At 36.5% G+C, this 10,126-nt stretch overlaps 1 protein-coding gene across 1 annotated transcript in view; it reads right to left on the reverse strand.

Annotated features, from left to right (window-relative positions):
* Positions 1-9,679, reverse strand: part of LOC106080849 (protein doublesex-like) — a 33,942-nt gene extending 24,263 nt beyond the window's left edge. Inside the window, exons 1-2 of the mRNA XM_013242441.2 lie at positions 9,350-9,679; positions 3,532-3,847 (exon numbers count right to left, since the gene is read on the reverse strand). The gene's annotated coding sequence lies outside the window, so the exon portion shown is untranslated. The remainder of the gene's footprint in view (positions 1-3,531; positions 3,848-9,349) is intronic.
* Between the last annotated feature and the right edge of the window lie 447 nt (positions 9,680-10,126).

Genomic DNA, 10,126 nt, shown 5'->3' on the forward strand with positions numbered 1-10,126 from the left:
TTTTTTTTTTTTGTTTTGGTGATATAAAAATTTTTCTATGCTAACGAATTAAATTCCGTCTTTTCTTCTTTGCTTTGCATTTCGTTTTGATCGTTCAGCAAAATAAGGAGTTGCGGCTCCACAACGCTATGGCGCGCTATTAAAGTTTTTTCTTTTTTTTATGTGGAGCATCATCTATGGGTGTGAATAAATTTGTAACATTTTCTTCTTGTTTGTTTGGTTTATGAATAGATCTTTGTTGTTTGGTGCGGTACATTGCTTGCCGCCCCACTCCGCCAAACGCTGTGATGAAGTAAGTGCGGTGGAGCAGCCCATGGCCAGCCACCACCAATAAAGCGTCTGTGGTGCGATGGGATGGCCAAATGCGTTTTTCTTCTTCGCAATGATGGTTGTGCCACATCATAATTACAAAGTTATGAAGCTGAAAATTTATGCTATTGACGTTGCAGCCATGGCAGGCAGAAGAAAATTCAACAGAGGCAGCAGCTTGGAGGGTTTAAATGAAATTCTTGGTATTCATTCCAAGATGTTATTATTTCCAAGTATGTAGTATGTATGAGAGCGAAAACATGCCAGCAAACCAGTCGTTTCGTTATGTTGGAGTAAACAATTTAGATATGTCCGTCCGTCCGTGCGTCTGTCCGCCCGTCCATTTGTCCCTATGTTTGCACATATTATACGGTTATCTGGAGACAACCACAACACCATCCACTGCCAATGCGCAAATGAATGGTGGACGGGCGCATTCAACTGCAGGGAAGGATGAATGGCCGCATCATAGAATTTTATCGTTTCTCTTTGTGCTGCTTCATTTGCGTCTTTACATTGAATAGAAGGAAGAATTAATAAAACGACGTCAATGGCACAGAAAGAAAACACACAAAAAATGGTGTTAAATGTTGCTGGCAATGATGGATGGATGGATAGATGGAGGAAGGTTTAGAGTTTCAGCGGCTGAATTGTGTTAATTTGGAACTTGAGAAATTTTAAAAGTCATATAATACAAATAGTTTGATGCTGATTCCCCCACATTTTCGTTTTATTCATTGCATTGCGCCTCGAAAGGGATGATGTTGATAAGCCCATCAAACAATAGAGGCAATAGAGAGAAGAAATAAACCTATTAAAATTTCATTTCATAAAAGGAAACAAAAGCACATAGGGTCCAAAATCAAATGACAGAAGAATGGGAAACGACTTGAACAAGAAGATTAGGTTAGCTTAAGTTTTAGTGACAATCTGAAAGGTATTTCATTTTACTTCGCTATGAGAAGGAAAATGCCTTCTGTTCTTATCATTGCAAAGCCTTGCAGATCTCTTTGAAAAAGCCTAACAACTCACACACATCTGGTAATTCAGACAATTCCTCCAAGAAATAAGATTCTTAGTATATTTTCATATTTATATTACAGATTATTTAACCCCTGGAGTAACGTCTTATTGCAATTTACATAAGTATGGTTTTGCATGCTTGTGGCCGCCCTTATAAGGATTGGAGCGAGATTTAACTTAAGTCATGATTGTGATGAGCTTGTGAGAGAATAGTAAATACACGTGAATAGTACATGTGGACATTTTGTTAGAGCGTTGCTGCCAAGTGCTGAGAAAACATCAACCGCCCCTCCCCCAACGACATAAATACACAAAACACAACCAACAATAAATTAAACACAGCTCATTCATACTACCCTTTGTGTGGCTTTTATCGCCACAGCGACACATCGACATCGTCACCATCAATGACTTTGTTGTGTGTGTATGTGTGTGTGTGTGTGTAAGTGAGCGAGTGTGTTTATGTTGTGTGGTTGGTTTTTTTATGTCCAATAAGAAACCAACGCCATTTAAAGGACATAAAAGGACAAAGGCAGTAAAAGCAAACAAGCAAAACAAACTCCGGTTAAAAAGAAAACAAATTGGAAAATGGCAAAGGGAATTTAAAAATAAAATTGAAACGCATTTAAAAACAAATGCCAAGAGCACAGAGAGAGAGAGAGAGCGAGAGCAATGAATGGGAATAGTGTAGGGTTGCCATTGCATAGCTATTTCTAAATGGGGAATTATATACAGTTATACCAAATTATAGAATGGAGAATGGAAACAAAAAACAACTAATTGCAGCTCATTAAAGTAAATCTAAAAGAAAAAATATAAAAATATGTTCTACACAAAAGTTATCCCCCCACAGTACATACAGGGTAGCTGACATAAAATGTTATAAAGTTCCTATTGGCATATCTGTTAAACTAGAAATGGCAACTTTATGATATTTGTTTTATTGACAGATCATTACGTGGGCAACAAGACTCCGAAATGCTTTTGGTGAAAATGGAAATAGTGTAAACTCTAAGAACGTTTTCTAAATCAACAAAATAATTAAGTATCTTGTGGTAAACGATGCAGTGTTAGTGTATTCCTATAAAAACCACTTCTAGGAATCAATGGATATGAAATCAATTGCTGAATACAAAGAATCGAGGTTGGTCACGGAGCAACATTATTTTGTTTTGTATTTATTAATATGAATAATCGAAGTGAAACAAGATTCAAATTATTTTAAATGGTTTTTTTATTTTGGTTCATAAGGGGCGGGAATATTCAGTAACGGATTGGTACTAAAACCGACAACGGTTTTGTACAAAAAACAGCAACAAATTGGGATTGAAACTAATACCAGTTCGATAATAAAGCAAGTAACAAGCAGTACTGCTCATTTCATATTTCATCCATACCATGCGGTATTACTTTGTTAACAAAAGTTGTGGCTTTACTATCAATACCTTATGATACTAAAATGAGCACGTTTGCCATCAACTTTTCTGCGGGTGTGTTTCTAAGCATATGGTCCAGTCTTTAAGGACCCGGTCCACCCGATATTAATCTAAGGATTGGATCAGTTGTGCCGGTCCGCACATTGTAAAAAGACCCCTCGATGTCAATGTTTACTACTTGGTTTCGAAGGGTTCTGCTATTCTATGCACAACGTCGTTGAATAACTTATATATTTTTCCTTGTGCTTTAATCTTTCCAAAGTACAAATACAAGAATTCCAAATAAAATAAAATTTTCAAACTAACCTCTTGGTTTAACATTTCCAATAAATAATTGCTTTTTATTTACATTAAATAACTGCTTTAACTTTCATAAAGGGAGTTGTTTTTGCAGTGTATACCTATGCATGAAAAAATTGTTGTAAGCCATCGATTCAGTTCTCATTTTACAAGTTTTGGCATCAAATGTTTCTCGCTGTAGCCGCTTCCCAATTATTTCGCTCATAGCTGTAGATATTTCAGACCAAATACTTTTCGGAAATTAAAGGTTTGCACTTAATTCCCCCTCTAAAAAGATGACCACCTCAGCTTTTATGATAGTCATTCACTTTGAAAAAGAAGCCTTAAAAAATAGTTGCTTGTGGCAACACTGGCGGTGAGATTGAAAACAAGGATGAGCGTGACAAAGAGAGCACCAGAGGGAGTAAGAACAAAAAAAAAGGAAAAGGAAGTAACGATAGTTGGTGAAGAGTATAATAATTACCTGTTTGATAAACAAAAAAAAAACGAGTCAGTAGAGTATATGTGATGTTTTTGTTGTTGTTTTGCTTTTTCTTTGAAACTTATGGTGTTGCTTTAAGGATGGTAGTGCTGTTGTTACTATTATTTTTGTTGTTGTTGTGGTTGTTGTTGCTAAATGATTGTATGAATGGAATTTCCTTGTTGTTTTTGTTTGTTTGGCTTTCTCTCTTTGAATTAAAAAATATACATAGGTATGTATTTATATATATATATAAAATGTTGATTGATTCACAGATGAGAATTGTTGGTAAAAATAAATCACAATTTTTTCATTAGCACTAGGGAATGAATAAAAAATTTTTTGAAATGGGATATATAAAAATAGCTCTTAGATTTAATTAGGCATAAACGCATGTACGTATACGTTTAATTTTCCATACATACTATATGCATGTAGGTAAGTAACAGCACTTTTTGCCATAAGTATTAAAACCGACACAATAATTAAAGCACTTTTTCCTGGAACATTGTGAGAGATACACACAACGGAAATGTTGTTTTCGGCTTTGCCCATACACTTTGATTTCGGAATATGTATTGCCACGGCATGAACACCCAATCAGGATATTTCTACAAAATATTTTCAAAGCCAACATATGCACCATATATATCACACACACACACACACTCACACACCAAACACCATCTAGCGACAATGTTTTTCTGTTTTTCTTCCGTTCTTGTGTGCTTTTTGCGTTTGGTCTGAAATTTAAGCCGAAACTAAAAATGAAACTGACGCAACTTTATTCCGTTCTTCTTTTTCGACTTTGACTACTTTTGCTTCATCTATACTTTGCACGCACTAGAAATAATAACACACTGCCAAGCAGGCAGGCAAATCCAGCAACGCCGATGCGCCGTCGTCGTCTTTGTTGGCGTTGACGTTGGCATCGTCGAACGAATGATGGGGAGCAGACAGACACACACACACACACACTGGCAAACATACTGAGACGGATAAGAGATGTTGGTGACGACGTTAGCGTTGAATAAAATCACCAATCCATGTAATATTTCCTCTTTAGTGCAACAACAACTAACCTCGAGAAAAGCCGTAAGGCAAGAATTGAAACTCAAAAAGCAACAGCAATTTGAAAGAAACAAAAACACCAATTCACTACTTACAGCAAGCAACGTATGAAAAGGCAGATCTACACCAATTGTGTAGGTATATACCACCAAACAAACATTCATACACACATTCATGCAGAAAACAAAGCCGCACTCAGGCAACAGACAAAACACATACACACTAGGCTAAACTAATATTAAAGGTAGGTGGAGTTGCCCAACCAAAAACACTGTTCCACTAAATTTTGTCAAAGCTCATGGAAGAAAAACAATGAAAGCAGCAATGACAAATGGACATAAAGTTATTTTTGTTTTTAGTGAAATATTAGAAAACCCTGTTACAGCTGCATAAAATGGTTTTACCACACAGGTATTGCAGGACGCACAAAATCTTGTGGAGCCTAAAAACCGGGAATGGCAGCAAGCAATAGCGTAGTGGATACATGCTACGACAGTTTTTAGCAGCTACAAAACACAGAAGGTCCCGCTCTCAAAGAGCTGTCAAAAATAAATAAAAAAAAAAACTAGAGAGAACGACAAGAGCTTCTCTCCATAAACAATAAAGAGTACTGAAGCCCTCAACTCCTTATACCCGTATTGGTGATAAGGCAATGGTCATAATGCAACATGCGCATTAGGGCGGATCTCATTTACGTACGCAAACAAACAAAAATGCATGCCAAACAACTAATAGCGGCTGCTGAGCTAAAGTATGTGATAAACATTATTCTATCTATACACACTGCACTCTCGAGGATTACCCCTCGATTCATTCATTCCTAGAATTTTTTCAAAAATGATAGGTAGGTATTTGCGGTAGAAAGAAAGTATCCGTAGCTATGTGGCCCCGAATTATATGAAACAACCCAGTAGTCCAGGCTACTAGTTCCAAACCTGTTTATTCACTAGTACCAAAGTAATCAGGACTCGTGCTACGTTTGTTTAATTTCAGTGCAAACAATTGGTGAATTTAACATGGATTTGTCATTGGAGTAACCAGTTGACTCTGGAACTAGTACTTCTGCTACCTCCAACAAACTAGTTCCGTAAGTGATTTCTTGATTTCATTTCATTTTTCAATGTTTGAAAAAATATTTTTTTGCTTGCTCTCGGTTTTCTCTCTGCCACTCTCTCTACCTAAGTTTTGTCTGTGGTTGACGAGGAGATTTGAACTCATCATCTTATGTTTGGTAGTCTTCCGTGCATCCTCTAACCTACCGCCATCACTTTGTTAATGATGGAACAACGCAATAAGCATTACACCACTAATTTTCTCTACAAAATTAAATAAAAAAATTTAGAAATTACAATTTATGAGAAACCCAAGAAAATTACTCCGAATTTTCTAAAGTTAATTTAAAGAAAAAATAGCATAAAAAATTTTTTTCTGCCGGAACTCGAACCTGGACTTGCGAAAATATCAATGGCATGAGAATTTTAATGGGTACAAATTCTTCTCGAACGCCGGAAGCACCATCATTTTTGAAACCAACCTCCGTCAGCAATACCTGTTGCTAAATAACTACTTTTCATAGAATTTTGCGTAAAATGGAACTGCATGGACAAAATTAACTTTAAAAGTTAGCTACTGAACTAGATGATGGTGCCAACTGGTTACAGGCTGGACAACTGAGAAGAGAAAGTATTTCCCAATCGAACTCACACAACTGTCCACAAAAGTTTTTATAAGCTATTGTTCTTCCGTATGGATTGCGAAACACTCTTCTAGGATATCATCGGACAATCCATTGCGTGTGCGGAAGTTTTAGCAACTCTTCACGACGATTATTACGCAACCAATAGCGTTTTAATCGTCCAAAGGATTTTTTAAAAATAGCCTGAGTTAACTTTTTGCGATTTTCATACCTGGTGCGTTTAGGAATTAATAAAAATGCATACTCAGTGTTGTAACAAACAGAGAGTTGAATCCAGTCTCAAGGTACAGTACATAGTCCGGAGTGTTAACCGGTATGTGTAACAACTTCTTAATAAAAAATTTACATAACTTATCAACATCATCAAACTGTTCAAATCCCAAAATTGTACCGCATATAACAGTCTTAGAAGTGCATAGAAGATCTTAAGTTGGTTGTCTGCAGATATATTTGAATTGCTCAAATATTTTGACCATTTTGTCGCCATTTTTGAATCAGAAAGTTTGTTCCTGAGAAAAAAATAAGAATGAACTTTTTCGATATACCTGTCTACTTAGCACCATTTCAGGTTAGACGCAATCCTTGTACCTATCGTGACAATTTCACATTTGTCACGATAGTTCTTTAAAAAGTTTATCACTTTCTGCAAACCAACCGAGAAATCTGACAATATCACAATATAGTCCGCATAAAGCAAAGCCTTAATGTTAACATTAGCTACAGTAGCTGTATCGGGCAAAATATCAGGGCGATCGTTTATATACAATGAAAGAAAAAATCGAACTCAAAATACATCCCAGGTTCACACCCGATTCCGTCTGAAAGCTTACTTTCACCTCAAAATCCACTCCTACGAGACTCGCGAATTTAAAAAAAGACTATTTTTTCAGACAAAGTCAAAAGCTGTAGTCTGCCTGGAATTAATTCAAGTTCTATTTGTCTCAGTTCTATTTGTCTCAACTATTTGTCATTAAAAATTTTGGTCAAACCTTTATTATTTGCGTTGAAAAATGCAACTATGCAAATGAATCAAATGTTACGCGCAAAAATGAAAGAATTTTCAACTTTGACACTTTGCTCAAAAACAAAGCACATTCTGTTTTGGCCTTAAGCGATAGCCCTCTATAGTTGTTAAATGCGAATTATCAGTTTTGGGGACAATTTAGATTATGTCAATTATGCAGTGTGAACGGCCCTTCAAATTAAAATATCTACAAAAGTTGGCAACACTTAATAGCCAACAACGAATTATTGCATAGTTAATGATAACTAATTGCTGTTCATTTTAGTACTACATATACATACGCAGAGTGTTATTATCGGTTATTATTATCTGTTATCGCTATACAGTAGAATTTTACACTGAAATTCAGAACATCTGACTGGCACAGGATAAGACACAGCATTGTGGCAACTCCCTTTCATCTTCCCGAATTGTTGTTATAGGAAAATTTTAAGCAATCATCTGTGGATGACAGCACTCTATCTGCAAAATCATGGATATTGAACGCTAGAGATGTACATGTGAGCAATCACTCACGAAAAAAGCTTTATTCACGCTTGACCTTTTCATGTCGACTCAAGATCATACACGCATACGAGACAAAAATTTTACTCACGCACGACTCACAAGAAAATCACGATCCACCAGACACTCACAAGGAAATCTAGACTCACGGCTGAAAAAATAGTTTGCATGAAGCGAATAATTTTTGTTGTTTTTTTTGATGAATGTGTAAGACTCTTGCAAAAAATCGTCGTCGTGATTTTCGTGATTTTCTCGTAAGTGATGAGTTTCTCTTAAATCGTGATTTTCTTGTAAGTCGTGATTAGATACGTGAGCATGATTTCACTCGTTCACGCACTAAGAATTCAAAAAGGGTCACTCACGAATCACGTGACGCGACAATTCATGACTCACGTGCCCCCCTCTATTGCACGCACTTTCAAGCCTATCGTAAAAAAGCTAAAGAGGATGGAGAGCATAGAAAAAATTGCTAGGCAAAAAAAGCAACATCAGCTACGACATTAAACCCGTCCGCTGAGTTGCTCACACAAAATGCCTGAACCATAGGTAGTTAGTTGATGGTGGTGGTAGTGGTGTGGTGCAGTGGTGAATGAGGAAAGCAACAACAAAACGTATGTCCATCTATCCATACATCAGGCATTTAAAGGAGAGGACAAGCGTGTTTTAAAATAATAAACAAAATGTTTCCATGTTTTGTATTTGTTGTTGATTCCAAGCTCCACCAGGGCGTGAGTGTATGGACAACAAAAGAACCGATAAAAAAAATGCAGGGAGCATATAAAAGAGATAACCAATAGCAGTAGCACAGAAAGAGAGCGCGAGAGTGAATGATTTTACAATTACGTATACTAAATACGGAGAATGAGAACGAGAGAGATTGGAGCCCTGGGCGAAGGGTGGGAGGCATGGGGGAGCAGCACACATGTCGTACTCTATTGTAAGCTTAAAAATAGAGACGACTTTTTGATGCGAACAAACAAAGCACAAAAACACACTGAACGAAACTTCGTCACAACACTCTATGTACAATAAATAGATGAAGACGACAATGACGGCGGGCAGTGGCAGCGAAAAAAATTATTGAGATGATTGTTTGAATTAAACTCAACTGAACTAAACGAGAGCTGAGCTGTGTTTGGTAGGTTCGTAAGGCTGAATAACTGGCTGGTTGCTTGGTAGGTTGATGGGTTTGGTTTTGCTGCTGGCTTGGTTGGATGACGACGATGATGTATGTAAATATTGGTGATGTTGGCACTTTAGACTTTTTTCAGTGTTTTTCTTTCTTTTTTTGCTTATATGCGAGAAGACCTTTGCATGGGTGTGTGTGTGTGTGACTGTGGCTTTGTGTTTGTATGTCATGTGTAGTAGAATCACAAAAAGCACAAACTAATTTTTTTTGCTTTCATTTCTTTTCCGATATTCGATGGAATTGAATTTTGAAATTTTGAATTTTTTTCTTTGTCATCATGATATCTTTCGAAAGAAACATTTTCTTATGTAATTTTTTTAATTTTTAATTTTCACACCTTAATTTTTCCACTGTTGATCACAAGTAACGTTGTTGCAGTATTAAAATTTTCCGTTTAGTTCGACGCTAATCCAAAAATCGCCCAATTCTAAATCTCATCACTTTGTTAACTTGTTTTTATTTGATTTTTTTTTTCGTTTCGTTTGTTTCGACACCAACAACAGCAGTAAAAAATTATATTCAAGGAAAGCAGAAAAAGAGTTGCCTATGAAGAAACCAAAAATGTCTTAGTGGCTGCTACGGGCTGGCTGGCGCTGATGTTGTTACCGTTTCTTTTTTTCCTATTCTCACGTGATGCAAACTGTGCAGCGTCAAAAACGCAACTGAATATGAAAAACCATTGAAAAATATTACAATGACACCATACATGAAGAAAGCTGCTGATAAAGGGAAACAATAACAACAACATCGCACGACTCACTAAACAGAGAGCACTGCAGAGAACACGGAGTGAGTGTGCAAACCAAACACGCGCTACTTCCCTCCAAACATTTGGAAGTGACTTTCTCACTCCCTCCCAGAATAGTCACTTTTTAGGTCCTTTTGTATGATAGTTTGTAGAGATCTCAAGATTTACAACAACAAAATACATTACTGTCGGAATTCTATCATTCATGTTTCGCTAATTAGTTTCTCATAATCAACTGTTATTGCAACAAATTTAAAATTAGATTTTTTGTTGTTGTTTTGAACGCTAACTCAAAAAACCCCAAACAATAGAATATATGTTAACTTAGCCTTCTGTAATGAAGAAAGGTCGGTAGCACAGAGGGAT

The sequence above is a fragment of the Stomoxys calcitrans genome, chromosome 4 (genome assembly GCF_963082655.1).
Source record: "Stomoxys calcitrans chromosome 4, idStoCalc2.1, whole genome shotgun sequence".
NCBI classification, from domain to species: Eukaryota; Metazoa; Arthropoda; class Insecta; order Diptera; family Muscidae; genus Stomoxys; species Stomoxys calcitrans.